Source organism: Carassius gibelio, chromosome A14, assembly GCF_023724105.1.
Source record: "Carassius gibelio isolate Cgi1373 ecotype wild population from Czech Republic chromosome A14, carGib1.2-hapl.c, whole genome shotgun sequence".
NCBI lineage: Eukaryota > Metazoa > Chordata > Actinopteri > Cypriniformes > Cyprinidae > Carassius > Carassius gibelio.
The window spans coordinates 23,848,999-23,876,868 of record NC_068384.1 but is presented as its reverse complement, the minus strand read 5'-3'; the positions used below and the strand labels follow the sequence as shown (position 1 = coordinate 23,876,868).

The 27,870-nt window shown below is 44.1% G+C and overlaps 1 long non-coding RNA gene and 36 other non-coding genes across 38 annotated transcripts; 18 read left to right on the top strand and 19 right to left on the bottom strand.

Moving 5' to 3' along the window:
* The first annotated feature begins 709 nt into the window (after positions 1–709).
* LOC128026910 (uncharacterized) lies at positions 710–27,870 on the top strand. 2 transcript variants are annotated; one of them, XR_008186563.1, is made up of 3 exons: positions 710–853; positions 1,553–2,035; positions 27,109–27,870. It is a non-coding gene; the product is annotated as an uncharacterized LOC128026910 (long non-coding RNA). The 2 variants fall into 2 exon arrangements; XR_008186562.1 differs by lacking the exon at positions 27,109–27,870 and having other exon boundaries at positions 1,553–2,527.
* Positions 3,037–3,177, bottom strand: LOC128028093 (U4 spliceosomal RNA). Its single transcript, XR_008187078.1, has one exon. It is a non-coding gene; the product is annotated as a U4 spliceosomal RNA (small nuclear RNA).
* trnas-gcu (transfer RNA serine (anticodon GCU)) lies at positions 3,914–3,995 on the top strand. The gene has a single exon. It is a non-coding gene; the product is annotated as a tRNA-Ser (tRNA).
* LOC128027849 (U4 spliceosomal RNA) lies at positions 4,165–4,305 on the bottom strand. The gene has a single exon (XR_008186847.1). It is a non-coding gene; the product is annotated as a U4 spliceosomal RNA (small nuclear RNA).
* Positions 5,042–5,123, top strand: trnas-gcu (transfer RNA serine (anticodon GCU)). Its single transcript has one exon. It is a non-coding gene; the product is annotated as a tRNA-Ser (tRNA).
* On the bottom strand, positions 5,293–5,432 carry LOC128028143 (U4 spliceosomal RNA). Its single transcript, XR_008187127.1, has one exon. It is a non-coding gene; the product is annotated as a U4 spliceosomal RNA (small nuclear RNA).
* On the top strand, positions 6,047–6,128 carry trnas-gcu (transfer RNA serine (anticodon GCU)). The gene has a single exon. It is a non-coding gene; the product is annotated as a tRNA-Ser (tRNA).
* On the bottom strand, positions 6,298–6,438 carry LOC128027848 (U4 spliceosomal RNA). Its single transcript, XR_008186846.1, has one exon. It is a non-coding gene; the product is annotated as a U4 spliceosomal RNA (small nuclear RNA).
* trnas-gcu (transfer RNA serine (anticodon GCU)) lies at positions 7,175–7,256 on the top strand. Its single transcript has one exon. It is a non-coding gene; the product is annotated as a tRNA-Ser (tRNA).
* On the bottom strand, positions 7,413–7,553 carry LOC128027847 (U4 spliceosomal RNA). Its single transcript, XR_008186845.1, has one exon. It is a non-coding gene; the product is annotated as a U4 spliceosomal RNA (small nuclear RNA).
* trnas-gcu (transfer RNA serine (anticodon GCU)) lies at positions 8,291–8,372 on the top strand. Its single transcript has one exon. It is a non-coding gene; the product is annotated as a tRNA-Ser (tRNA).
* LOC128027846 (U4 spliceosomal RNA) lies at positions 8,542–8,682 on the bottom strand. Its single transcript, XR_008186844.1, has one exon. It is a non-coding gene; the product is annotated as a U4 spliceosomal RNA (small nuclear RNA).
* Positions 11,309–11,449, bottom strand: LOC128028078 (U4 spliceosomal RNA). Its single transcript, XR_008187064.1, has one exon. It is a non-coding gene; the product is annotated as a U4 spliceosomal RNA (small nuclear RNA).
* On the top strand, positions 12,187–12,268 carry trnas-gcu (transfer RNA serine (anticodon GCU)). Its single transcript has one exon. It is a non-coding gene; the product is annotated as a tRNA-Ser (tRNA).
* Positions 12,438–12,577, bottom strand: LOC128028142 (U4 spliceosomal RNA). Its single transcript, XR_008187126.1, has one exon. It is a non-coding gene; the product is annotated as a U4 spliceosomal RNA (small nuclear RNA).
* Positions 13,314–13,395, top strand: trnas-gcu (transfer RNA serine (anticodon GCU)). Its single transcript has one exon. It is a non-coding gene; the product is annotated as a tRNA-Ser (tRNA).
* On the bottom strand, positions 13,553–13,693 carry LOC128027868 (U4 spliceosomal RNA). The gene has a single exon (XR_008186865.1). It is a non-coding gene; the product is annotated as a U4 spliceosomal RNA (small nuclear RNA).
* On the top strand, positions 14,431–14,512 carry trnas-gcu (transfer RNA serine (anticodon GCU)). The gene has a single exon. It is a non-coding gene; the product is annotated as a tRNA-Ser (tRNA).
* LOC128028141 (U4 spliceosomal RNA) lies at positions 14,682–14,821 on the bottom strand. Its single transcript, XR_008187124.1, has one exon. It is a non-coding gene; the product is annotated as a U4 spliceosomal RNA (small nuclear RNA).
* On the top strand, positions 15,558–15,639 carry trnas-gcu (transfer RNA serine (anticodon GCU)). The gene has a single exon. It is a non-coding gene; the product is annotated as a tRNA-Ser (tRNA).
* LOC128027845 (U4 spliceosomal RNA) lies at positions 15,796–15,936 on the bottom strand. Its single transcript, XR_008186843.1, has one exon. It is a non-coding gene; the product is annotated as a U4 spliceosomal RNA (small nuclear RNA).
* trnas-gcu (transfer RNA serine (anticodon GCU)) lies at positions 16,674–16,755 on the top strand. The gene has a single exon. It is a non-coding gene; the product is annotated as a tRNA-Ser (tRNA).
* On the bottom strand, positions 16,925–17,065 carry LOC128028132 (U4 spliceosomal RNA). Its single transcript, XR_008187116.1, has one exon. It is a non-coding gene; the product is annotated as a U4 spliceosomal RNA (small nuclear RNA).
* trnas-gcu (transfer RNA serine (anticodon GCU)) lies at positions 17,802–17,883 on the top strand. The gene has a single exon. It is a non-coding gene; the product is annotated as a tRNA-Ser (tRNA).
* On the bottom strand, positions 18,053–18,193 carry LOC128027844 (U4 spliceosomal RNA). The gene has a single exon (XR_008186842.1). It is a non-coding gene; the product is annotated as a U4 spliceosomal RNA (small nuclear RNA).
* trnas-gcu (transfer RNA serine (anticodon GCU)) lies at positions 18,931–19,012 on the top strand. The gene has a single exon. It is a non-coding gene; the product is annotated as a tRNA-Ser (tRNA).
* LOC128028131 (U4 spliceosomal RNA) lies at positions 19,182–19,322 on the bottom strand. Its single transcript, XR_008187115.1, has one exon. It is a non-coding gene; the product is annotated as a U4 spliceosomal RNA (small nuclear RNA).
* On the top strand, positions 20,059–20,140 carry trnas-gcu (transfer RNA serine (anticodon GCU)). Its single transcript has one exon. It is a non-coding gene; the product is annotated as a tRNA-Ser (tRNA).
* Positions 20,310–20,450, bottom strand: LOC128027843 (U4 spliceosomal RNA). The gene has a single exon (XR_008186841.1). It is a non-coding gene; the product is annotated as a U4 spliceosomal RNA (small nuclear RNA).
* Positions 21,188–21,269, top strand: trnas-gcu (transfer RNA serine (anticodon GCU)). Its single transcript has one exon. It is a non-coding gene; the product is annotated as a tRNA-Ser (tRNA).
* On the bottom strand, positions 21,439–21,578 carry LOC128028140 (U4 spliceosomal RNA). Its single transcript, XR_008187123.1, has one exon. It is a non-coding gene; the product is annotated as a U4 spliceosomal RNA (small nuclear RNA).
* trnas-gcu (transfer RNA serine (anticodon GCU)) lies at positions 22,315–22,396 on the top strand. Its single transcript has one exon. It is a non-coding gene; the product is annotated as a tRNA-Ser (tRNA).
* LOC128027842 (U4 spliceosomal RNA) lies at positions 22,553–22,693 on the bottom strand. The gene has a single exon (XR_008186840.1). It is a non-coding gene; the product is annotated as a U4 spliceosomal RNA (small nuclear RNA).
* On the top strand, positions 23,431–23,512 carry trnas-gcu (transfer RNA serine (anticodon GCU)). Its single transcript has one exon. It is a non-coding gene; the product is annotated as a tRNA-Ser (tRNA).
* On the bottom strand, positions 23,682–23,821 carry LOC128028139 (U4 spliceosomal RNA). The gene has a single exon (XR_008187122.1). It is a non-coding gene; the product is annotated as a U4 spliceosomal RNA (small nuclear RNA).
* Positions 24,558–24,639, top strand: trnas-gcu (transfer RNA serine (anticodon GCU)). The gene has a single exon. It is a non-coding gene; the product is annotated as a tRNA-Ser (tRNA).
* Positions 24,796–24,936, bottom strand: LOC128027841 (U4 spliceosomal RNA). The gene has a single exon (XR_008186839.1). It is a non-coding gene; the product is annotated as a U4 spliceosomal RNA (small nuclear RNA).

The window sequence follows — 27,870 nt, the reverse complement described above, 5'->3', positions numbered from 1 at the left end:
ATAGATTCTGTTTGACGAGGCCGCTGGGGGTTGTGTAGGATACTGACGAGTGCAGGGAGTGCAAGTTCTGAGGGAGGTCCTGTGTCAAATGTGCTACCCTTTGCTAGACTCAGGTGTTCTCTCAAAACGGCAACGGAGACCAGAACGACAGAGGGCCACAATGACAAGCGCTTGTCTGAGGGTCATGAGATAGGAGCAAGCTCAGCTTTTAAGAGTACAAAGAACATCAGTCATAAATGATGGAAAATGCAGCAGGTGCTGGACAAAGGTCAAACTTTCTAGAGCGCAAGTGTTTAACCTTCTGCATTCGAAAGCTCAAACAAATGGAATATGCTTTGAAATTCTACGTGTTCAACTGTAGGCATATCTCAGCGTACATGTACAAAAATTAACTATACTTTGGTTTCCAGGGTGAGCTTCGGCATCACAGTGCTAAGAGGTCCTTCATGAAAACCACCCGAGCCCAGAGAGCAGTCAGGAACTCGCACAAGTGACGAGGTGGCCGTACCTTCCGGCGATCGGACTGCTGAACACTTCCTAACACTTCCTAACACATTTTGAATAAGTCCTAACACTTCCGAACTAATTCCTAACACAAGTACGAACATCACGTGGTCTATGTCCTAACAACTCCTAACCATCTCCTAACAGGTCCGAACGGGGCAAAACAGCCATTGGTCGAGCGGAGCAATACAACCATTGGCCGAAACATAGTCACGTGCGAAACCACATGATTACAGTCAAAAAAGCGGAAGCGCGCGAATGATTAGTTTATTAATTTTAAGGCGAATTCATTATTATTTAAACACGGAGCATATTTTTATTCAGTTTGATGTTTTCAGATAACGTGGAGGTAAGTACAATAAAACACATAACATGAAAGCGAAGTACTACGTGACGTTAACTCTTTTTTCTAAATATGTTTATTAATCTGTGATTTAACATATGTAACGTTATATAATATGCTATGTTTGGGCAAGATTGTTATATAAATCGAGGTGGCCTTTCATATTGCAGCATGTATTATTGTAAGTATTATATTAACAGTAGTATAGTTCTTTAAATTTGTATTTATGTCTTATAAAAATAATAAAATGTTCGATTTAAGCTTTTGTAAATTAAATATTGGTGAAAGTTTATATTATTATTAAGTTATTATTTAAATGTGTTTTTGCATACATACTTCTTCTTTTATAAAGGTCAGATTTTAAAAGTTTATTATAATTATATAAGTAATTATTAGTAGTATAGTTATTATAGTTTTTTAAATTTAAATATGTATATTTGCTTAATTTTACTGTATATATTTCTATTCTTAATAAACTATTTGTGATAGTTAAGATTATATATATATATATATATATATATATATATATATATATAAACATGTATGATTATTTCCTATTGATATTATTTTCTATTAAATAAATTATGCTGGATAACAATCTTTTAGAATAAACCTATTGGGTAGCAAACATATATGTAATTTGAGTTATTTTCATGTTTTTTTATTTATATATATATATTCTTAAATATTATTATTGTTTCACAGATCTTCAACAGATCACTGGAACTGTCCATAGTCCCTGGCTGCTTCAAATGCTCCACCATCATCCCTGGCCCAAAGAAACCCAAGATAACAGGACATAATGACTGCAGACCCTTGCTGGATCCACTGCTCTTCTCCCTCTACACTAGGGATGCACTATAAATCACATGTGATTTTCATGCACATCTCGTCAGTAAAGCCGGTGTTGTTGATTAGTAGTAAATCTCCATCATGTGCTTTCAGATGGAGCAGCATTTACTACACAGAGCCGTAGTTCACTGACAAGCTATACAATATCACATTCATAATCGCAGACAATTTGTCTGAACATCAACAGAACCGGCTCTACTGATGAGATGCGCATAACAATCACATGCGAGTTATCGTGCTGCCCTACTCTACACCAATGACTGCACCTCTACAGACCTGAGGTCTTCGGACTGTCGAGAGGATTACTGGTGCTTCCCTACCCACCTTTCAAGAACGGTACACATCCAGAGTGAGGAAAAGTGCTTAGGAAATCACTCTGGATCCTTTTTGAACTTTTGACATCCGGTCGGCGATACAGTGCATGGAATACGAGAGAAACAAGAAGTTTCTTTTCCCAGAAAATCTGCCTAAGAAAATCTGCCTAACGAACAGTTAAAAGTCCCCCCCCCCCATCGTGCAATAAAAATATGTGCAATAACCTTATATTTTATTTGTTACCACCCCATATCCTAGTACATCCCTACATCTCATTCTATTCCATTCCTATTATATCTATATCACAACTGTACATACAATATATTTTATATTTCAATTTGTTTTTCAGTTTTTTTATTTATATTCACATATGTGTATTTTTATTCTTGTGTTATTTGAATTGTCTTAGTGTTGTTGCTGTCTCTGTGTACTGAAAGCTTGTGACACTAAAACAATTACTATAGAGAATGCATGTCATATTTGAGCTTTTGGAATAAAACCTATTTGTGGAAATATGTTTTGAATGTTTTATTCTTTCAATTTTACAAAAAGGAATATAAGGAGTTGTTTTGTGATGAGGTAAAATGGGTATAAATATTGTCTTTTCTATAATTTGTTAGTTAAAATAATTGAAAAGGTGAAAAACTGGTTTGAAAAGGAAAATCTATTTAATTTTTCAAGCTAATTTTCCAATTTTTCCTTCATTTTTCCCTTTCCCCTTCCTTTTTTCTAATTTTTTCTTTTCCCCCACCCATAGCAGTCCCTTTTGCCCTGTTTTTGGCCGAGTGGTTAAGGCGATGGACTGCTAATCCATTGTGCTCTGCACGCGTGGGTTCGAATCCCATCCTCGTCGTTCCTTGCTCTGCTCGTTCATCTGCTCTGCGCATTTGGTGCACTTCCCTTTTGTTCCACGTTCACCTCATGCAGTGCGATCCAAAAGGGTCGATGATCTGAATCAGCTGTGTTAAATAACGGAAGTACTATTTAAAGGGACGAGACCTGTTCTTCAACAACACAATAAGCTTCAAAAGAAGCTGGCAAAAATTGCCAAGGCTGACTGTATTTCAAGTCATCCTGGCGGGGTATTGGGTAAAGTTTTCAACCAGCAATGATCGCGCCTCAGATGAGCCTCATAGGCTACAATATTGCCTCTGCGAAAGAATGGTGTCAAAGGTCGCGACCTTTCAACTGGACCCATGTGGACGTGGAACGACAGGGTGGTAATTAGCTCCAAACTGCGTGGTGTGTCTACGAATCCAGTAGGCAGTGTGTACGAGAAGCCTTATTTGCTGCTCTCCCTTTACTTAAAGAGGTTTGTGAGTTGCTTTCTCGAAGCCCTGGGGGAAGAGACTTATTGGTATCTTGGCAAAAAGGGGTGGAGTGGTAAAGCTCGCGGTTTGGGTCAGTATAGATTCTGTTTGACGAGGCCGCTGGGGGTTGTGTAGGATACTGACGAGTGCAGGGAGTGCAAGTTCTGAGGGAGGTCCTGTGTCAAATGTGCTACCCTTTGCTAGACTCAGGTGTTCTCTCAAAACGGCAACGGAGACCAGAACGACAGAGGGCCACAATGACAAGCGCTTGTCTGAGGGTCATGAGATAGGAGCAAGCTCAGCTTTTAAGAGTACAAAGAACATCAGTCATAAATGATGGAAAATGCAGCAGGTGCTGGACAAAGTTCAAACTTTCTAGAGCGCAAGTGTTTAACCTTCTGCATTCGAAAGCTCAAACAAATGGAATATGCTTTGAAATTCTACGTGTTCAACTGTAGGCATATCTCAGCGTACATGTACAAAAATTAACTATACTTTGGTTTCCAGGGTGAGCTTCGACATCACAGTGCTAAGAGGTCCTTCATGAAAACCACCCGAGCCCAGAGAGCAGTCAGGAACTCGCACAAGTGACGAGGTGGCCGAGTGGTTAAGGCGATGGACTGCTAATCCATTGTGCTCTGCACGCGTGGGTTCGAATCCCATCCTCGTCGTTCCTTGCTCTGCTCGTTCATCTGCTCTGCACATTTGGTGCACTTTCCTTTTGTTCAACGTTCACCTCATGCAGTGCGATCCAAAAGGGTCGATGATCTGAATCAGCTGTGTTAAATAACGGAAGTACTATTTAAAGGGACGAGACCTGTTCTTCAACAACACAATAAGCTTCAAAAGAAGCTGGCAAAAATTGCCAAGGCTGACTGTATTTCAAGTCATCCTGGCGGGGTATTGGGTAAAGTTTTCAACCAGCAATGATCGCGCCTCGGATGAGCCTCATAGGCTACAATATTGCCTCTGCGAAAGAATGGTGTCAAAGGTCGCGACCTTTCAACTGGACCCATGTGGACGTGGAACGACAGGGTGGTAATTAGCTCAAAACTGCGTGGTGTGTCTACGAATCCAGTAGGCAGTGTGTACGAGAAGCCTTATTTGCTGCTCTCCCTTTACTTAAAGAGGTTTGTGAGTTGCTTTCTCGAAGCCCTGGGGGAAGAGACTTATTGGTATCTTGGCAAAAAGGGGTGGAGTGGTAAAGCTCGCGGTTTGGGTCAGTATAGATTCTGTTTGACGAGGCCGCTGGGGGTTGTGTAGGATACTGACGAGTGCAGGGAGTGCAAGTTCTGAGGGAGGTCCTGTGTCAAATGTGCTACCCTTTGCTAGACTCAGGTGTTCTCTCAAAACGGCAACTTAGACCAGAACGACAGAGGGCCACAATGACAAGCGCTTGTCTGAGGGTCATGAGATAGGAGCAAGCTCAGCTTTTAAGAGTACAAAGAACATCAGTCATAAATGATGGAAAATGCAGCAGGTGCTGGACAAAGTTCAAACTTTCTAGAGCGCAAGTGTTTAACCTTCTGCATTCGAAAGCTCAAACAAATGGAATATGCTTTGAAATTCTACGTGTTCAACTGTAGGCATATCTCAGCGTACATGTACAAAAATTAACTATACTTTGGTTTCCAGGGTGAGCTTCGACATCACAGTGCTAAGAGGTCCTTCATGAAAACCACCCGAGCCCAGAGAGCAGTCAGGAACTCGCACATGTGACGAGGTGGCCGAGTGGTTAAGGCGATGGACTGCTAATCCATTGTGCTCTGCACGCGTGGGTTCGAATCCCATCCTCGTCGTTCCTTGCTCTGCAGGTTCATCTGCTCTGAACATTTGGTGCACTTTCCTTTTGTTCCACGTTCACCTCATGCAGTGCGATCCAAAAGGGTCGATGATCTGAATCAGCTGTGTTAAATAACGGAAGGACTATTTAAAGGGACGAGACCTGTTCTTCAACAACACAATAAGCTTCAAAAGAAGCTGGCAAAAATTGCCAAGGCTGACTGTATTTCAAGTCATCCTGGCGGGGTATTGGGTAAAGTTTTCAACCAGCAATGATCGCGCCTCGGATGAGCCTCATAGGCTACAATATCGCGTTGCGAAAGAATGGTGTCAAAGGTCGCGACCTTTCAACTGGACCCATGTGGACGTGGAACGACAGGGTGGTAATTAGCTCAAAACTGCGTGGTGTGTCTACGAATCCAGTAGGCAGTGTGTACGAGAAGCCTTATTTGCTGCTCTCCCTTTACTTAAAGAGGTTTGTGAGTTGCTTTCTTGAACCCCTGGGGGAAGAGACTTATTGGTATCTTGGCAAAAAGGGGTGCTACCATTTGCTAGACTCAGGTGTTCTCTCAATACGGCAACGGAGACCAGAACGACAGAGGGCTACAATGACAAGCGCTTGTCTGAGGGTCATTAGATAGGAGCAAGCTCAGCTTTTAAGAGTACAAAGAACATCAGTCATAAATGATGAAAAATGCAGCAGGTGCTGGACAAAGTTCAAACTTTCTAGAGCGCACGTGTTTAACCTTCTGCATTCGAAAGCTCAAACAAATGGAATATGCTTTGAAATTCTACGTGTTCAACTGTAGGCATATCTCAACGTACATGTACAAAAATTAACTATACTTTGGTTTCCAGGGTGAGCTTCGACATCACAGTGCTAAGAGGTCCTTCATGAATACCACCCCAGCCCAGAGAGCAGTCAGGCACTCGCACAAGTGACGAGGTGGCCGAGTGGTTAAGGCGATGGACTGCTAATCCATTGTGCTCTGCACGCGTGGGTTCGAATCCCATCCTCGTCGTTCCTTGCTCTGCAGGTTCATCTGCTCTGAACATTTGGTGCACTTTCCTTTTGTTCCACGTTCACCTCATGCAGTGCGATCCAAAAGGGTCGATGATCTGAATCAGCTGTGTTAAATAACGGAAGTACTATTTAAAGGGACGAGACCTGTTCTTCAACAACACAATAAGCTTCAAAAGAAGCTGGCAAAAATTGCCAAGGCTGACTGTATTTCAAGTCATCCTGGCGGGGTATTGGGTAAAGTTTTCAACCAGCAATGATCGCGCCTCGGATGAGCCTCATAGGCTACAATATTGCCTCTGCGAAAGAATGGTGTCAAAGGTCGCGACCTTTCAACTGGACCCATGTGGACGTGGAACGACAGGGTGGTAATTAGCTCAAAACTGCGTGGTGTGTCTACGAATCCAGTAGGCAGTGTGTACGAGAAGCCTTATTTGCTGCTCTCCCTTTACTTAAAGAGGTTTGTGAGTTGCTTTCTCGAACCCCTGGGGGAAGAGACTTATTGGTATCTTGGCAAAAAGGGGTGGAGTGGTAAAGCTCGCGGTTTGGGTCAGTATAGATTCTGTTTGACGAGGCCGCTGGGGGTTGTGTAGGATACTGACGAGTGCAGGGAGTGCAAGTTCTGAGGGAGGTCCTGTGTCAAATGTGCTACCCTTTGCTAGACTCAGGTGTTCTCTCAAAACGGCAACGGAGACCAGAACGACAGAGGGCCACAATGACAAGCGCTTGTCTGAGGGTCATGAGATAGGAGCAAGCTCAGCTTTTAAGAGTACAAAGAACATCAGTCATAAATGATGGAAAATGCAGCAGGTGCTGGACAAAGTTCAAACTTTCTAGAGCGCAAGTGTTTAACCTTCTGCATTCGAAAGCTCAAACAAATGGAATATGCTTTGAAATTCTACGTGTTCAACTGTAGGCATATCTCAGCGTACATGTACAAAAATTAACTATACTTTGGTTTCCAGGGTGAGCTTCGACATCACAGTGCTAAGAGGTCCTTCATGAAAACCACCCGAGCCCAGAGAGCAGTCAGGAACTCGCACAAGTGACGAGGTGGCCGAGTGGTTAAGGCGATGGACTGCTAATCCATTGTGCTCTGCACGCGTGGGTTCGAATCCCATCCTCGTCGTTCCTTGCTCTGCTCGTACATTTGGTGCACTTTCCTTTTGTTCCACCTTCACCTCATGCAGTGCGATCCAAAAGGGTCGATGATCTGAATCAGCTGTGTTAAATAACGGAAGTACTATTTAAAGGGACGAGACCTGTTCTTCAACAACACAATAAGCTTCAAAAGAAGCTGGCAAAAATTGCCAAGGCTGACTGTATTTCAAGTCATCCTGGCGGGGTATTGGGTAAAGTTTTCAACCAGCAATGATCGCGCCTCGGATGAGCCTCATAGGCTACAATATTGCCTCTGCGAAAGAATGGTGTCAAAGGTCGCGACCTTTCAACTGGACCCATGTGGACGTGGAACGACAGGGTGGTGATTGGCTCCAAACTGCGTGGTGTGTCTACGAATCCAGTAGGCAGTATGTACGAGAAGCCTTATTTGCTGCTCTCCCTTTACTTAAAGAGGTTTGTGAGTTGCTTTCTCGAAGCCCTGGGGGAAGAGACTTATTGGTATCTTGGCAAAAAGGGGTGGAGTGGTAAAGCTCGCGGTTTGGGTCAGTATAGATTCTGTTTGACGAGGCCCCTGGGGGGTTGGGTAGGATACTGACGAGTGCAGGGAGTGCAAGTTCTGAGGGAGGTCCTGTGTCAAATGTGCTACCCTTTGCTAGACTCAGGTGTTCTCTCAAAACGGCAACGGAGACCAGAACGACAGAGGGCCACAATGACAAGCGCTTGTCTGAGGGTCATGAGATAGGAGCAAGCTCAGCTTTTAAGAGTACAAAGAACATCAGTCATAAATGATGAAAAATGCAGCAGGTGCTGGACAAAGTTCAAACTTTCTAGAGCGCAAGTGTTTAACCTTCTGCATTCGAAAGCTCAAACAAATGGAATATGCTTTGAAATTCTACGTGTTCAACTGTAGGCATATCTCAGCGTACATGTACAAAAATTAACTATACTTTGGTTTCCATGGTGAGCTTCGACATCACAGTGCTAAGAGGTCCTTCATGAAAACCACCCCAGCCCAGAGTTCAGTCAGGTACTCGCACAAGTGACGAGGTGGCCGAGTGGTTAAGGTGATGGACTGCTAATCCATTGTGCTCTGCACGCGTGGGTTCGAATCCCATCCTCGTCGTTCCTTGCTCTGCTCGTTCATCTGCTCTGCACATTTGGTGCACTTTCCTTTTGTTCCACGTTCACCTCATGCAGTGCGATCCAAAAGGGTCGATGATCTGAATCAGCTGTGTTAAATAACGGAAGTACTATTTAAAGGGACGAGACCTGTTCTTCAACAACACAATAAGCTTCAAAAGAAGCTGGCAAAAATTGCCAAGGCTGACTGTATTTCAAGTCATCCTGGCGGGGTATTGGGTAAAGTTTTCAACCAGCAATGATCGCGCCTCGGATGAGCCTCATAGGCTACAATATTGCCTCTGCGAAAGAATGGTGTCAAAGGTCGCGACCTTTCAACTGGACCCATGTGGACGTGGAACGACAGGGTGGTGATTGGCTCCAAACTGCGTGGTGTGTCTAGGGTGGCCGTACCTTCCGGCGATCGGACTGCTGAACACTTCCTAACACTTCCTAACACATTTTGAATAAGTCCTAACACTTCCGAACTAATTCCTAACACAAGTACGAACATCACGTGGTCTATGTCCTAACAACTCCTAACCATCTCCTAACAGGTCCGAACGGGGCAAAACAGCCATTGGTCGAGCGGAGCAATACAGCCATTGGCCGAAACATAGTCACGTGCGAAACCACATGATTACAGTCAAAAAAGCGGAAGCGGGCGAATGATTAGTTTATTAATTTTAAGGCGAATTCATTATTATTTAAACACGGAGCATATTTTTATTCAGTTTGATGTTTTCAGATAACGTGGAGGTAAGTACAATAAAACACATAACATGAAAGCGAAGTACTACGTGACGTTAACTCTTTTTTCTAAATATGTTTATTAATCTGTGATTTAACATATGTAACGTTATATAATATGCTATGTTTGGGCAAGATTGTTATATAAATCGAGGTGGCCTTTCATATTGCAGCATGTATTATTGTAAGTATTATATTAACAGTAGTATAGTTCTTTAAATTTGTATTTATGTCTTATAAAAATAATAAAATGTTCGATTTAAGCTTTTGTAAATTAAATATTGGTGAAAGTTTATATTATTATTAAGTTATTATTTAAATGTGTTTTTGCATACATACTTCTTCTTTTATAAAGGTCAGATTTTAAAAGTTTATTATAATTATATAAGTAATTATTAGTAGTATAGTTATTATAGTTTTTTAAATTTAAATATGTATATTTGCTTAATTTTACTGTATATATTTCTATTCTTAATAAACTATTTGTGATAGTTAAGATTATATATATATATATATATATATATATATATATATATATATATATATATATATATATATATATAAACATGTATGATTATTTCCTATTGATATTATTTTCTATTAAATAAATTATGCTGGATAACAATCTTTTAGAATAAACCTATTGGGTAGCAAACATATATGTAATTTGAGTTATTTTCATGTTTTTTTATTTATATATATATATTCTTAAATATTATTATTGTTTCACAGATCTTCAACAGATCACTGGAACTGTCCATAGTCCCTGGCTGCTTCAAATGCTCCACCATCATCCCTGGCCCAAAGAAACCCAAGATAACAGGACATAATGACTGCAGACCCTTGCTGGATCCACTGCTCTTCTCCCTCTACACTAGGGATGCACTATAAATCACATGTGATTTTCATGCACATCTCGTCAGTAAAGCCGGTGTTGTTGATTAGTAGTAAATCTCCATCATGTGCTTTCAGATGGAGCAGCATTTACTATACAGAGCCGTAGTTCACTGACAAGCTATACAATATCACATTCATAATCGCAGACAATTTGTCTGAACATCAACAGAACCGGCTCTACTGATGAGATGCGCATAACAATCACATGCGAGTTATCGTGCTGCCCTACTCTACACCAATGACTGCACCTCTACAGACCTGAGGTCTTCGGACTGTCGAGAGGATTACTGGTGCTTCCCTACCCACCTTTCAAGAACGGTACACATCCAGAGTGAGGAAAAGTGCTCTGGATCCTTTTTGAACTTTTGACATCCGGTCGGCGATACAGTGCATGGAATACGAGAGAAACAAGAAGTTTCTTTTCCCAGAAAATCTGCCTAATGAACAGTTAAAAGCCCCCCCCCCCCCATCGTGCAATAAAAATATGTGCAATAACCTTATATTTTATTTGTTACCACCCCATATCCTAGTATATCCCTACATCTCATTCTATTCCATTCCTATTATATCTATATCACAAATGTACATACAATATATTTTATATTTCAATTTGTTTTTCAGTTTTTTTATTTATATTCACATATGTGTATTTTTATTCTTGTGTTATTTGAATTGTCTTAGTGTTGTTGCTGTCTCTGTGTACTGAAAGCTTGTGACACTAAAACAATTACTATAGAGAATGCATGTCATATTTGAGCTTTTGGAATAAAACCTATTTGTGGAAATATGTTTTGAATGTTTTATTCTTTCAATTTTACAAAAAGGAATATAAGGAGTTGTTTTGTGATGAGGTAAAATGGGTATAAATATTGTCTTTTCTATAATTTGTTAGTTAAAATAATTGAAAAGGTGAAAAACTGGTTTGAAAGAAAAATCTATTTAATTTTTCAAGCTAATTTTCCCATTTTTCCTTCATTTTTCCCTTTCCCCTTCCTTTTTTCTCATTTTTTCTTTTCCCCCACCCATAGCAGTCCCTTTTGCCCTGTTTTTGGCCGAGTGGTTAAGGCGATGGACTGCTAATCCATTGTGCTCTGCGCGCGTGGGTTCGAATCCCATCCTCGTCGTTCCTTGCTCTGCAGGTTCATCTGCTCTGAACATTTGGTGCACTTTCCTTTTGTTCCACGTTCACCTCATGCAGTGCGATCCAAAAGGGTCGATGATCTGAATCAGCTGTGTTAAATAACGGAAGTACTATTTAAAGGGACGAGACCTGTTCTTCAACAACACAATAAGCTTCAAAAGAAGCTGGCAAAAATTGCCAAGGCTGACTGTATTTCAAGTCATCCTGGCGGGGTATTGGGTAAAGTTTTCAACCAGCAATGATCGCGCCTCGGATGAGCCTCAGAGGCTACAATATTGCCTCTGCGAAAGAATGGTGTCAAAGGTCGCGACCTTTCAACTGGACCCATGTGGACGTGGAACGACAGGGTGGTAATTGGCTCCAAACTGCGTGGTGTGTCTACGAATCCAGTAGGCAGTATGTACGAGAAGCCTTATTTGCTGCTCTCCCTTTACTTAAAGAGGTTTGTGAGTTGCTTTCTCGAAGCCCTGGGGGAAGAGACTTATTGGTATCTTGGCAAAAAGGGGTGGAGTGGTAAAGCTCGCGGTTTGGGTCAGTATAGATTCTGTTTGACGAGGCCCCTGGGGGGTTGGGTAGGATACTGACGAGTGCAGGGAGTGCAAGTTCTGAGGGAGGTCCTGTGTCAAATGTGCTACCCTTTGCTAGACTCAGGTGTTCTCTCAAAACGGCAACGGAGACCAGAATGACAGAGGGCCACAATGACAAGCGCTTGTCTGAGGGTCATGAGATAGGAGCAAGCTCAGCTTTTAAGAGTACAAAGAACATCAGTCATAAATGATGAAAAATGCAGCAGGTGCTGGACAAAGTTCAAACTTTCTAGAGCGCAAGTGTTTAACCTTCTGCATTCGAAAGCTCAAACAAATGGAATATGCTTTGAAATTCTACGTGTTCAACTGTAGGCATATCTCAGCGTACATGTACAAAAATTAACTATACTTTGGTTTCCATGGTGAGCTTCGACATCACAGTGCTAAGAGGTCCTTCATGAAAACCACCCCAGCCCAGAGTTCAGTCAGGTACTCGCACAAGTGACGAGGTGGCCGAGTGGTTAAGGCGATGGACTGCTAATCCATTGTGCTCTGCACGCGTGGGTTCGAATCCCATCCTCGTCGTTCCTTGCTCTGCAGGTTCATCTGCTCTGAACATTTGGTGCACTTTCCTTTTGTTCCACGTTCACCTCATGCAGTGCGATCCAAAAGGGTCGATGATCTGAATCAGCTGTGTTAAATAACGGAAGTACTATTTAAAGGGACGAGACCTGTTCTTCAACAACACAATAAGCTTCAAAAGAAGCTGGCAAAAATTGCCAAGGCTGACTGTATTTCAAGTCATCCTGGCGGGGTATTGGGTAAAGTTTTCAACCAGCAATGATCGCGCCTCGGATGAGCCTCATAGGCTACAATATCGCGTTGCGAAAGAATGGTGTCAAAGGTCGCGACCTTTCAACTGGACCCATGTGGACGTGGAACGACAGGGTGGTAATTAGCTCCAAACTGCGTGGTGTGTCTACGAATCCAGTAGGCAGTGTGTACGAGAAGCCTTATTTGCTGCTCTCCCTTTACTTAAAGAGGTATGTGAGTTGCTTTCTCGAAGCCATGGGGGAAGAGACTTATTGGTATCTTGGCAAAAAGGGGTGGAGTGGTAAAGCTCGCGGTTTGGGTCAGTATAGATTCTGTTTGACGAGGCCGCTGGGGGTTGTGTAGGATACTGACGAGTGCAGGGAGTGCAAGTTCTGAGGGAGGTCCTGTGTCAAATGTGCTACCCTTTGCTAGACTCAGGTGTTCTCTCAAAACGGCAACGGAGACCAGAACGACAGAGGGCCACAATGACAAGCGCTTGTCTGAGGGTCATGAGATAGGAGCAAGCTCAGCTTTTAAGAGTACAAAGAACATCAGTCATAAATGATGGAAAATGCAGCAGGTGCTGGACAAAGTTCAAACTTTCTAGAGCGCAAGTGTTTAACCTTCTGCATTCGAAAGCTCAAACAAATGGAATATGCTTTGAAATTCTACGTGTTCAACTGTAGGCATATCTCAGCGTACATGTACAAAAATTAACTATACTTTGGTTTCCAGGGTGAGCTTCGACATCACAGTGCTAAGAGGTCCTTCATGAAAACCACCCGAGCCCAGAGAGCAGTCAGGAACTCGCACAAGTGACGAGGTGGCCGAGTGGTTAAGGCGATGGACTGCTAATCCATTGTGCTCTGCACGCGTGGGTTCGAATCCCATCCTCGTCGTTCCTTCATCTGCTCTGCACATTTGGTGCACTTTCCTTTTGTTCCACGTTCACCTCATGCAGTGCGATCCAAAAGGGTCGATGATCTGAATCAGCTGTGTTAAATAACGGAAGTACTATTTAAAGGGACGAGACCTGTTCTTCAACAACACAATAAGCTTCAAAAGAAGCTGGCAAAAATTGCCAAGGCTGACTGTATTTCAAGTCATCCTGGCGGGGTATTGGGTAAAGTTTTCAACCAGCAATGATCGCGCCTCGGATGAGCCTCATAGGCTACAATATTGCCTCTGCAAAAGAATGGTGTCAAAGGTCGCGACCTTTCAACTAGACCCATGTGGACGTGGAACGACAGGGTGGTGATTGGCTCCAAACTGCGTGGTGTGTCTACGAATCCAGTAGGCAGTATGTACGAGAAGCCTTATTTGCTGCTCTCCCTTTACTTAAAGAGGTTTGTGAGTTGCTTTCTCGAAGCCCTGGGGGAAGAGACTTATTGGTATCTTGGCAAAAAGGGGTGGAGTGGTAAAGCTCGCGGTTTGGGTCAGTATAGATTCTGTTTGACGAGGCCCCTGGGGGGTTGGGTAGGATACTGACGAGTGCAGGGAGTGCAAGTTCTGAGGGAGGTCCTGTGTCAAATGTGCTACCCTTTGCTAGACTCAGGTGTTCTCTCAAAACGGCAACGGAGACCAGAACGACAGAGGGCCACAATGACAAGCGCTTGTCTGAGGGTCATGAGATAGGAGCAAGCTCAGCTTTTAAGAGTACAAAGAACATCAGTCATAAATGATGAAAAATGCAGCAGGTGCTGGACAAAGTTCAAACTTTCTAGAGCGCAAGTGTTTAACCTTCTGCATTCGAAAGCTCAAACAAATGGAATATGCTTTGAAATTCTACGTGTTCAACTGTAGGCATATCTCAGCGTACATGTACAAAAATTAACTATACTTTGGTTTCCATGGTGAGCTTCGACATCACAGTGCTAAGAGGTCCTTCATGAAAACCACCCCAGCCCAGAGTTCAGTCAGGTACTCGCACAAGTGACGAGGTGGCCGAGTGGTTAAGGCGATGGACTGCTAATCCATTGTGCTCTGCACGCGTGGGTTCGAATCCCATCCTCGTCGTTCCTTGCTCTGCAGGTTCATCTGCTCTGAACATTTGGTGCACTTTCCTTTTGTTCCACGTTCACCTCATGCAGTGCGATCCAAAAGGGTCGATGATCTGAATCAGCTGTGTTAAATAACGGAAGTACTATTTAAAGGGACGAGACCTGTTCTTCAACAACACAATAAGCTTCAAAAGAAGCTGGCAAAAATTGCCAAGGCTGACTGTATTTCAAGTCATCCTGGCGGGGTATTGGGTAAAGTTTTCAACCAGCAATGATCGCGCCTCGGATGAGCCTCATAGGCTACAATATCGCGTTGCGAAAGAATGGTGTCAAAAGTCGCGACCTTTCAACTGGACCCATGTGGACGTGGAACGACAGGGTGGTAATTAGCTCCAAACTGCGTGGTGTGTCTACGAATCCAGTAGGCAGTGTGTACGAGAAGCCTTATTTGCTGCTCTCCCTTTACTTAAAGAGGTATGTGAGTTGCTTTCTCGAAGCCCTGGGGGAAGAGACTTATTGGTATCTTGGCAAAAAGGGGTGGAGTGGTAAAGCTCGCGGTTTGGGTCAGTATAGATTCTGTTTGACGAGGCCGCTGGGGGTTGTGTAGGATACTGACGAGTGCAGGGAGTGCAAGTTCTGAGGGAGGTCCTGTGTCAAATGTGCTACCCTTTGCTAGACTCAGGTGTTCTCTCAAAACGGCAACGGAGACCAGAACGACAGAGGGCCACAATGACAAGCGCTTGTCTGAGGGTCATGAGATAGGAGCAAGCTCAGCTTTTAAGAGTACAAAGAACATCAGTCATAAATGATGGAAAATGCAGCAGGTGCTGGACAAAGTTCAAACTTTCTAGAGCGCAAGTGTTTAACCTTCTGCATTCGAAAGCTCAAACAAATGGAATATGCTTTGAAATTCTACGTGTTCAACTGTAGGCATATCTCAGCGTACATGTACAAAAATTAACTATACTTTGGTTTCCAGGGTGAGCTTCGACATCACAGTGCTAAGAGGTCCTTCATGAAAACCACCCGAGCCCAGAGAGCAGTCAGGAACTCGCACAAGTGACGAGGTGGCCGAGTGGTTAAGGTGATGGACTGCTAATCCATTGTGCTCTGCACGCGTGGGTTCGAATCCCATCCTCGTCGTTCCTTGCTCTGCTCGTACATTTGGTGCACTTTCCTTTTGTTCCACCTTCACCTCATGCAGTGCGATCCAAAAGGGTCGATGATCTGAATCAGCTGTGTTAAATAACGGAAGTACTATTTAAAGGGACGAGACCTGTTCTTCAACAACACAATAAGCTTCAAAAGAAGCTGGCAAAAATTGCCAAGGCTGACTGTATTTCAAGTCATCCTGGCGGGGTATTGGGTAAAGTTTTCAACCAGCAATGATCGCGCCTCGGATGAGCCTCATAGGCTACAATATTGCCTCTGCGAAAGAATGGTGTCAAAGGTCGCGACCTTTCAACTGGACCCATGTGGACGTGGAACGACAGGGTGGTGATTGGCTCCAAACTGCGTGGTGTGTCTACGAATCCAGTAGGCAGTATGTACGAGAAGCCTTATTTGCTGCTCTCCCTTTACTTAAAGAGGTTTGTGAGTTGCTTTCTCGAAGCCCTGGGGGAAGAGACTTATTGGTATCTTGGCAAAAAGGGGTGGAGTGGTAAAGCTCGCGGTTTGGGTCAGTATAGATTCTGTTTGACGAGGCCCCTGGGGGGTTGGGTAGGATACTGACGAGTGCAGGGAGTGCAAGTTCTGAGGGAGGTCCTGTGTCAAATGTGCTACCCTTTGCTAGACTCAGGTGTTCTCTCAAAACGGCAACGGAGACCAGAACGACAGAGGGCCACAATGACAAGCGCTTGTCTGAGGGTCATGAGATAGGAGCAAGCTCAGCTTTTAAGAGTACAAAGAACATCAGTCATAAATGATGAAAAATGCAGCAGGTGCTGGACAAAGTTCAAACTTTCTAGAGCGCAAGTGTTTAACCTTCTGCATTCGAAAGCTCAAACAAATGGAATATGCTTTGAAATTCTACGTGTTCAACTGTAGGCATATCTCAGCGTACATGTACAAAAATTAACTATACTTTGGTTTCCATGGTGAGCTTCGACATCACAGTGCTAAGAGGTCCTTCATGAAAACCACCCCAGCCCAGAGTTCAGTCAGGTACTCGCACAAGTGACGAGGTGGCCGAGTGGTTAAGGTGATGGACTGCTAATCCATTGTGCTCTGCATGCGTGGGTTCGAATCCCATCCTCGTCGTTCCTTGCTCTGCAGGTTCATCTGCTCTGAACATTTGGTGCACTTTCCTTTTGTTCCACGTTCACCTCATGCAGTGCGATCCAAAAGGGTCGATGATCTGAATCAGCTGTGTTAAATAACGGAAGTACTATTTAAAGGGACGAGACCTGTTCTTCAACAACACAATAAGCTTCAAAAGAAGCTGGCAAAAATTGCCAAGGCTGACTGTATTTCAAGTCATCCTGGCGGGGTATTGGGTAAAGTTTTCAACCAGCAATGATCGCGCCTCGGATGAGCCTCATACGCTACAATATTGCCTCTGCGAAAGAATGGTGTCAAAGGTCGCGACCTTTCAACTGGACCCATGTGGACGTGGAACGACAGGGTGGTAATTAGCTCCAAACTGCGTGGTGTGTCTACGAATCCAGTAGGCAGTGTGTACGAGAAGCCTTATTTGCTGCTCTCCCTTTACTTAAAGAGGTATGTGAGTTGCTTTCTCGAAGCCCTGGGGGAAGAGACTTATTGGTATCTTGGCAAAAAGGGGTGGAGTGGTAAAGCTCGCGGTTTGGGTCAGTATAGATTCTGTTTGACGAGGCCGCTGGGGGTTGTGTAGGATACTGACGAGTGCAGGGAGTGCAAGTTCTGAGGGAGGTCCTGTGTCAAATGTGCTACCCTTTGCTAGACTCAGGTGTTCTCTCAAAACGGCAACGGAGACCAGAACGACAGAGGGCCACAATGACAAGCGCTTGTCTGATGGTCATGAGATAGGAGCAAGCTCAGCTTTTAAGAGTACAAAGAACATCAGTCATAAATGATGGAAAATGCAGCAGGTGCTGGACAAAGTTCAAACTTTCTAGAGCGCAAGTGTTTAACCTTCTGCATTCGAAAGCTCAAACAAATGGAATATGCTTTGAAATTCTACGTGTTCAACTGTAGGCATATCTCAGCGTACATGTACAAAAATTAACTATACTTTGGTTTCCAGGGTGAGCTTCGACATCACAGTGCTAAGAGGTCCTTCATGAAAACCACCCGAGCCCAGAGAGCAGTCAGGAACTTGCACAAGTGACGAGGTGGCCGAGTGGTTAAGGCGATGGACTGCTAATCCATTGTGCTCTGCACGCGTGGGTTCGAATCCCATCCTCGTCGTTCCTTGCTCTGCTCGTTCATCTGCTCTGCACATTTGGTGCACTTTCCTTTTGTTCCACGTTCACCTCATGCAGTGCGATCCAAAAGGGTCGATGATCTGAATCAGCTGTGTTAAATAACGGAAGTACTATTTAAAGGGACGAGACCTGTTCTTCAACAACACAATAAGCTTCAAAAGAAGCTGGCAAAAATTGCCAAGGCTGACTGTATTTCAAGTCATCCTGGCGGGGTATTGGGTAAAGTTTTCAACCAGCAATGATCGCGCCTCGGATGAGCCTCATAGGCTACAATATTGCCTCTGCGAAAGAATGGTGTCAAAGGTCGCGACCTTTCAACTGGACCCATGTGGACGTGGAACGACAGGGTGGTGATTGGCTCCAAACTGCGTGGTGTGTCTACGAATCCAGTAGGCAGTATGTACGAGAAGCCTTATTTGCTGCTCTCCCTTTACTTAAAGAGGTTTGTGAGTTGCTTTCTCGAAGCCCTGGGGGAAGAGACTTATTGGTATCTTGGCAAAAAGGGGTGGAGTGGTAAAGCTCGCGGTTTGGGTCAGTATAGATTCTGTTTGACGAGGCCCCTGGGGGGTTGGGTAGGATACTGACGAGTGCAGGGAGTGCAAGTTCTGAGGGAGGTCCTGTGTCAAATGTGCTACCCTTTGCTAGACTCAGGTGTTCTCTCAAAACGGCAACGGAGACCAGAACGACAGAGGGCCACAATGACAAGCGCTTGTCTGAGGGTCATGAGATAGGAGCAAGCTCAGCTTTTAAGAGTACAAAGAACATCAGTCATAAATGATGAAAAATGCAGCAGGTGCTGGACAAAGTTCAAACTTTCTAGAGCGCAAGTGTTTAACCTTCTGCATTCGAAAGCTCAAACAAATGGAATATGCTTTGAAATTCTACGTGTTCAACTGTAGGCATATCTCAGCGTACATGTACAAAAATTAACTATACTTTGGTTTCCATGGTGAGCTTCGACATCACAGTGCTAAGAGGTCCTTCATGAAAACCACCCCAGGCCAGAGTTCAGTCAGGTACTCGCACAAGTGACGAGGTGGCCGAGTGGTTAAGGTGATGGACTGCTAATCCATTGTGCTCTGCATGCGTGGGTTCGAATCCCATCCTCGTCGTTCCTTGCTCTGCAGGTTCATCTGCTCTGAACATTTGGTGCACTTTCCTTTTGTTCCACGTTCACCTCATGCAGTGCGATCCAAAAGGGTCGATGATCTGAATCAGCTGTGTTAAATAACGGAAGTACTATTTAAAGGGACGAGACCTGTTCTTCAACAACACAATAAGCTTCAAAAGAAGCTGGCAAAAATTGCCAAGGCTGACTGTATTTCAAGTCATCCTGGCGGGGTATTGGGTAAAGTTTTCAACCAGCAATGATCGCGCCTCGGATGAGCCTCATACGCTACAATATTGCCTCTGCGAAAGAATGGTGTCAAAGGTCGCGACCTTTCAACTGGACCCATGTGGACGTGGAACGACAGGGTGGTAATTAGCTCCAAACTGCGTGGTGTGTCTACGAATCCAGTAGGCAGTGTGTACGAGAAGCCTTATTTGCTGCTCTCCCTTTACTTAAAGAGGTATGTGAGTTGCTTTCTCGAAGCCCTGGGGGAAGAGACTTATTGGTATCTTGGCAAAAAGGGGTGGAGTGGTAAAGCTCGCGGTTTGGGTCAGTATAGATTCTGTTTGACGAGGCCGCTGGGGGTTGTGTAGGATACTGACGAGTGCAGGGAGTGCAAGTTCTGAGGGAGGTCCTGTGTCAAATGTGCTACCCTTTGCTAGACTCAGGTGTTCTCTCAAAACGGCAACGGAGACCAGAACGACAGAGGGCCACAATGACAAGCGCTTGTCTGAGGGTCATGAGATAGGAGCAAGCTCAGCTTTTAAGAGTACAAAGAACATCAGTCATAAATGATGGAAAATGCAGCAGGTGCTGGACAAAGTTCAAACTTTCTAGAGCGCAAGTGTTTAACCTTCTGCATTCGAAAGCTCAAACAAATGGAATATGCTTTGAAATTCTACGTGTTCAACTGTAGGCATATCTCAGCGTACATGTACAAAAATTAACTATACTTTGGTTTCCAGGGTGAGCTTCGACATCACAGTGCTAAGAGGTCCTTCATGAAAACCACCCGAGCCCAGAGAGCAGTCAGGAACTTGCACAAGTGACGAGGTGGCCGAGTGGTTAAGGCGATGGACTGCTAATCCATTGTGCTCTGCACGCGTGGGTTCGAATCCCATCCTCATCGTTCCTTGCTCTGCTCGTTCATCTGCTCTGCACATTTGGTGCACTTTCCTTTTGTTCCACGTTCACCTCATGCAGTGCGATCCAAAAGGGTCGATGATCTGAATCAGCTGTGTTAAATAACGGAAGTACTATTTAAAGGGACGAGACCTGTTCTTCAACAACACAATAAGCTTCAAAAGAAGCTGGCAAAAATTGCCAAGGCTGACTGTATTTCAAGTCATCCTGGCGGGGTATTGGGTAAAGTTTTCAACCAGCAATGATCGCGCCTCGGATGAGCCTCATAGGCTACAATATTGCCTCTGCGAAAGAATGGTGTCAAAGGTCGCGACCTTTCAACTGGACCCATGTGGACGTGGAACGACAGGGTGGTGATTGGCTCCAAACTGCGTGGTGTGTCTACGAATCCAGTAGGCAGTATGTACGAGAAGCCTTATTTGCTGCTCTCCCTTTACTTAAAGAGGTTTGTGAGTTGCTTTCTCGAAGCCCTGGGGGAAGAGACTTATTGGTATCTTGGCAAAAAGGGGTGGAGTGGTAAAGCTCGCGGTTTGGGTCAGTATAGATTCTGTTTGACGAGGCCCCTGGGGGGTTGGGTAGGATACTGACGAGTGCAGGGAGTGCAAGTTCTGAGGGAGGTCCTGTGTCAAATGTGCTACCCTTTGCTAGACTCAGGTGTTCTCTCAAAACGGCAACGGAGACCAGAACGACAGAGGGCCACAATGACAAGCGCTTGTCTGAGGGTCATGAGATAGGAGCAAGCTCAGCTTTTAAGAGTACAAAGAACATCAGTCATAAATGATGAAAAATGCAGCAGGTGCTGGACAAAGTTCAAACTTTCTAGAGCGCAAGTGTTTAACCTTCTGCATTCGAAAGCTCAAACAAATGGAATATGCTTTGAAATTCTACGTGTTCAACTGTAGGCATATCTCAGCGTACATGTACAAAAATTAACTATACTTTGGTTTCCACGGTGAGCTTCGACATCACAGTGCTAAGAGGTCCTTCATGAAAACCACCCCAGCCCAGAGTTCAGTCAGGTACTCGCACAAGTGACGAGGTGGCCGAGTGGTTAAGGCGATGGACTGCTAATCCATTGTGCTCTGCACGCGTGGGTTCGAATCCCATCCTCGTCGTTCCTTGCTCTGCAGGTTCATCTGCTCTGAACATTTGGTGCACTTTCCTTTTGTTCCACATTCACCTCATGCAGTGCGATCCAAAAGGGTCGATGATCTGAATCAGCTGTGTTAAATAACGGAAGTACTATTTAAAGGGACGAGACCTGTTCTTCAACAACACAATAAGCTTCAAAAGAAGCTGGCAAAAATTGCCAAGGCTGACTGTATTTCAAGTCATCCTGGCGGGGTATTGGGTAAAGTTTTCAACCAGCAATGATCGCGCCTCGGATGAGCCTCATAGGCTACAATATCGCGTTGCGAAAGAATGGTGTCAAAGGTCGCGACCTTTCAACTGGACCCATGTGGACGTGGAACGACAGGGTGGTAATTAGCTCCAAACTGCGTGGTGTGTCTACGAATCCAGTAGGCAGTGTGTACGAGAAGCCTTATTTGCTGCTCTCCCTTTACTTAAAGAGGTATGTGAGTTGCTTTCTCGAAGCCCTGGGGGAAGAGACTTATTGGTATCTTGGCAAAAAGGGGTGGAGTGGTAAAGCTCGCGGTTTGGGTCAGTATAGATTCTGTTTGACGAGGCCGCTGGGGGTTGTGTAGGATACTGACGAGTGCAGGGAGTGCAAGTTCTGAGGGAGGTCCTGTGTCAAATGTGCTACCCTTTGCTAGACTCAGGTGTTCTCTCAAAACGGCAACGGAGACCAGAACGACAGAGGGCCACAATGACAAGCGCTTGTCTGAGGGTCATGAGATAGGAGCAAGCTCAGCTTTTAAGAGTACAAAGAACATCAGTCATAAATGATGGAAAATGCAGCAGGTGCTGGACAAAGTTCAAACTTTCTAGAGCGCAAGTGTTTAACCTTCTGCATTCGAAAGCTCAAACAAATGGAATATGCTTTGAAATTCTACGTGTTCAACTGTAGGCATATCTCAGCGTACATGTACAAAAATTAACTATACTTTGGTTTCCAGGGTGAGCTTCGACATCACAGTGCTAAGAGGTCCTTCATGAAAACCACCCGAGCCCAGAGAGCAGTCAGGAACTCGCACAAGTGACGAGGTGGCCGAGTGGTTAAGGCGATGGACTGCTAATCCATTGTGCTCTGCACGCGTGGGTTCGAATCCCATCCTCGTCGTTCCTTGCTCTGCTCGTACATTTGGTGCACTTTCCTTTTGTTCCACCTTCACCTCATGCAGTGCGATCCAAAAGGGTCGATGATCTGAATCAGCTGTGTTAAATAACGGAAGTACTATTTAAAGGGACGAGACCTGTTCTTCAACAACACAATAAGCTTCAAAAGAAGCTGGCAAAAATTGCCAAGGCTGACTGTATTTCAAGTCATCCTGGCGGGGTATTGGGTAAAGTTTTCAACCAGCAATGATCGCGCCTCGGATGAGCCTCATAGGCTACAATATTGCCTCTGCGAAAGAATGGTGTCAAAGGTCGCGACCTTTCAACTGGACCCATGTGGACGTGGAACGACAGGGTGGTGATTGGCTCCAAACTGCGTGGTGTGTCTACGAATCCAGTAGGCAGTATGTACGAGAAGCCTTATTTGCTGCTCTCCCTTTACTTAAAGAGGTTTGTGAGTTGCTTTCTCGAAGCCCTGGGGGAAGAGACTTATTGGTATCTTGGCAAAAAGGGGTGGAGTGGTAAAGCTCGCGGTTTGGGTCAGTATAGATTCTGTTTGACGAGGCCCCTGGGGGGTTGGGTAGGATACTGACGAGTGCAGGGAGTGCAAGTTCTGAGGGAGGTCCTGTGTCAAATGTGCTACCCTTTGCTAGACTCAGGTGTTCTCTCAAAACGGCAACGGAGACCAGAACGACAGAGGGCCACAATGACAAGCGCTTGTCTGAGGGTCATGAGATAGGAGCAAGCTCAGCTTTTAAGAGTACAAAGAACATCAGTCATAAATGATGAAAAATGCAGCAGGTGCTGGACAAAGTTCAAACTTTCTAGAGCGCAAGTGTTTAACCTTCTGCATTCGAAAGCTCAAACAAATGGAATATGCTTTGAAATTCTACGTGTTCAACTGTAGGCATATCTCAGCGTACATGTACAAAAATTAACTATACTTTGGTTTCCATGGTGAGCTTCGACATCACAGTGCTAAGAGGTCCTTCATGAAAACCACCCCAGCCCAGAGTTCAGTCAGGTACTCGCACAAGTGACGAGGTGGCCGAGTGGTTAAGGTGATGGACTGCTAATCCATTGTGCTCTGCATGCGTGGGTTCGAATCCCATCCTCGTCGTTCCTTGCTCTGCAGGTTCATCTGCTCTGAACATTTGGTGCACTTTCCTTTTGTTCCACGTTCACCTCATGCAGTGCGATCCAAAAGGGTCGATGATCTGAATCAGCTGTGTTAAATAACGGAAGTACTATTTAAAGGGACGAGACCTGTTCTTCAACAACACAATAAGCTTCAAAAGAAGCTGGCAAAAATTGCCAAGGCTGACTGTATTTCAAGTCATCCTGGCGGGGTATTGGGTAAAGTTTTCAACCAGCAATGATCGCGCCTCGGATGAGCCTCATAGGCTACAATATCGCGTTGCGAAAGAATGGTGTCAAAGGTCGCGACCTTTCAACTGGACCCATGTGGACGTGGAACGACAGGGTGGTAATTAGCTCCAAACTGCGTGGTGTGTCTACGAATCCAGTAGGCAGTGTGTACAAGAAGCCTTATTTGCTGCTCTCCCTTTACTTAAAGAGGTATGTGAGTTGCTTTCTCGAAGCCCTGGGGGAAGAGACTTATTGGTATCTTGGCAAAAAGGGGTGGAGTGGTAAAGCTCGCGGTTTGGGTCAGTATAGATTCTGTTTGACGAGGCCGCTGGGGGTTGTGTAGGATACTGACGAGTGCAGGGAGTGCAAGTTCTGAGGGAGGTCCTGTGTCAAATGTGCTACCCTTTGCTAGACTCAGGTGTTCTCTCAAAACGGCAACGGAGACCAGAACGACAGAGGGCCACAATGACAAGCGCTTGTCTGAGGGTCATGAGATAGGAGCAAGCTCAGCTTTTAAGAGTACAAAGAACATCAGTCATAAATGATGGAAAATGCAGCAGGTGCTGGACAAAGTTCAAACTTTCTAGAGCGCAAGTGTTTAACCTTCTGCATTCGAAAGCTCAAACAAATGGAATATGCTTTGAAATTCTACGTGTTCAACTGTAGGCATATCTCAGCGTACATGTACAAAAATTAACTATACTTTGGTTTCCAGGGTGAGCTTCGACATCACAGTGCTAAGAGGTCCTTCATGAAAACCACCCGAGCCCAGAGAGCAGTCAGGAACTCGCACAAGTGACGAGGTGGCCGAGTGGTTAAGGCGATGGACTGCTAATCCATTGTGCTCTGCACGCGTGGGTTCGAATCCCATCCTCGTCGTTCCTTGCTCTGCTCGTACATTTGGTGCACTTTCCTTTTGTTCCACCTTCACCTCATGCAGTGCGATCCAAAAGGGTCGATGATCTGAATCAGCTGTGTTAAATAACGGAAGTACTATTTAAAGGGACGAGACCTGTTCTTCAACAACACAATAAGCTTCAAAAGAAGCTGGCAAAAATTGCCAAGGCTGACTGTATTTCAAGTCATCCTGGCGGGGTATTGGGTAAAGTTTTCAACCAGCAATGATCGCGCCTCGGATGAGCCTCATAGGCTACAATATTGCCTCTGCGAAAGAATGGTGTCAAAGGTCGCGACCTTTCAACTGGACCCATGTGGACGTGGAACGACAGGGTGGTGATTGGCTCCAAACTGCGTGGTGTGTCTACGAATCCAGTAGGCAGTATGTACGAGAAGCCTTATTTGCTGCTCTCCCTTTACTTAAAGAGGTTTGTGAGTTGCTTTCTCGAAGCCCTGGGGGAAGAGACTTATTGGTATCTTGGCAAAAAGGGGTGGAGTGGTAAAGCTCGCGGTTTGGGTCAGTATAGATTCTGTTTGACGAGGCCCCTGGGGGGTTGGGTAGGATACTGACGAGTGCAGGGAGTGCAAGTTCTGAGGGAGGTCCTGTGTCAAATGTGCTACCCTTTGCTAGACTCAGGTGTTCTCTCAAAACGGCAACGGAGACCAGAACGACAGAGGGCCACAATGACAAGGGGAAGTCGTGGCCTAATGGTTAGAGAGTCGGACTCCCAATCGAAGGGTTGTGGGTTCTAGTCTCGGGCCGGACGGAATTGTGGGTGGGGGGAGTGCATGTACAGTTCTCTCTCCACCTTCAATACCACGACTTAGGTGCCCTTGAGCAAGGCATCGAACCCCTAACTGCTCCCCGGGCGCCGCAGCATAAATGGCTGCCCACTGCTCCGGGTGTGTGCTCACAGTGTGTGTGTGTTCACTGCTCTGTGTGTGTGCATTTCGGATGGGTTAAATGCAGAGCACAAATTCTGAGTATGGGTCACCATACTTGGCTGAATGTCACTTCACTCACTCAAGCGCTTGTCTGAGGGTCATGAGATAGGAGCAAGCTCAGCTTTTAAGAGTACAAAGAACATCAGTCATAAATGATGAAAAATGCAGCAGGTGCTGGACAAAGTTCAAACTTTCTAGAGCGCAAGTGTTTAACCTTCTGCATTCGAAAGCTCAAACAAATGGAATATGCTTTGAAATTCTACGTGTTCAACTGTAGGCATATCTCAGCGTACATGTACAAAAATTAACTATACTTTGGTTTCCACGGTGAGCTTCGACATCACAGTGCTAAGAGGTCCTTCATGAAAACCACCCCAGCCCAGAGTTCAGTCAGGTACTCGCACAAGTGACGAGGTGGCCGTACCTTCCGGCGATCGGACTGCTGAACACTTCCTAACACTTCCTAACACATTTTGAATAAGTCCTAACACTTCCGAACTAATTCCTAACACAAGTACGAACATCACGTGGTCTATGTCCTAACAACTCCTAACCATCTCCTAACAGGTCCGAACGGGGCAAAACAGCCATTGGTCGAGCGGAGCAATACAGCCATTGGCCGAAACATAGTCACGTGCGAAACCACATGATTACAGTCAAAAAAGCGGAAGCGCGCGAATGATTAGTTTATTAATTTTAAGGCGAATTCATTATTATTTAAACACGGAGCATATTTTTATTCAGTTTGATGTTTTCAGATAACGTGGAGGTAAGTACAATAAAACACATAACATGAAAGCGAAGTACTACGTGACGTTAACTCTTTTTTCTAAATATGTTTATTAATCTGTGATTTAACATATGTAACGTTATATAATATGCTATGTTTGGGCAAGATTGTTATATAAATCGAGGTGGCCTTTCATATTGCAGCATGTATTATTGTAAGTATTATATTAACAGTAGTATAGTTCTTTAAATTTGTATTTATGTCTTATAAAAATAATAAAATGTTCGATTTAAGCTTTTGTAAATTAAATATTGGTGAAAGTTTATATTATTATTAAGTTATTATTTAAATGTGTTTTTGCATACATACTTCTTCTTTTATAAAGGTCAGATTTTAAAAGTTTATTATAATTATATAAGTAATTATTAGTAGTATAGTTATTATAGTTTTTTAAATTTAAATATGTATATTTGCTTAATTTTACTGTATATATTTCTATTCTTAATAAACTATTTGTGATAGTTAAGATTATATATATATATATATATATATATATATATATATATATATATATATATATATATATATATATATATATATATATATAAACATGTATGATTATTTCCTATTGATATTATTTTCTATTAAATAAATTATGCTGGATAACAATCTTTTAGAATAAACCTATTGGGTAGCAAACATATATGTAATTTGAGTTATTTTCATGTTTTTTTATTTATATATATATATTCTTAAATATTATTATTGTTTCACAGATCTTCAACAGATCACTGGAACTGTCCATAGTCCCTGGCTGCTTCAAATGCTCCACCATCATCCCTGGCCCAAAGAAACCCAAGATAACAGGACATAATGACTGCAGACCCTTGCTGGATCCACTGCTCTTCTCCCTCTACACTAGGGATGCACTATAAATCACATGTGATTTTCATGCACATCTCGTCAGTAAAGCCGGTGTTGTTGATTAGTAGTAAATCTCCATCATGTGCTTTCAGATGGAGCAGCATTTACTACACAGAGCCGTAGTTCACTGACAAGCTATACAATATCACATTCATAATCGCAGACAATTTGTCTGAACATCAACAGAACCGGCTCTACTGATGAGATGCGCATAACAATCACATGCGAGTTATCGTGCTGCCCTACTCTACACCAATGACTGCACCTCTACAGACCTGAGGTCTTCGGACTGTCGAGAGGATTACTGGTGCTTCCCTACCCACCTTTCAAGAACGGTACAAATCCAGAGTGAGGAAAAGTGCTTAGGAAATCACTCTGGATCCTTTTTGAACTTTTGACATCCGGTCGGCGATACAGTGCATGGAATACGAGAGAAACAAGAAGTTTCTTTTCCCAGAAAATCTGCCTAAGAAAATCTGCCTAATGAACAGTTAAAAGTCCCCCCCCCCCCATCGTGCAATAAAAATATGTGCAATAACCTTATATTTTATTTGTTACCACCCCATATCCTAGTACATCCCTACATCTCATTCTATTCCATTCCTATTATATCT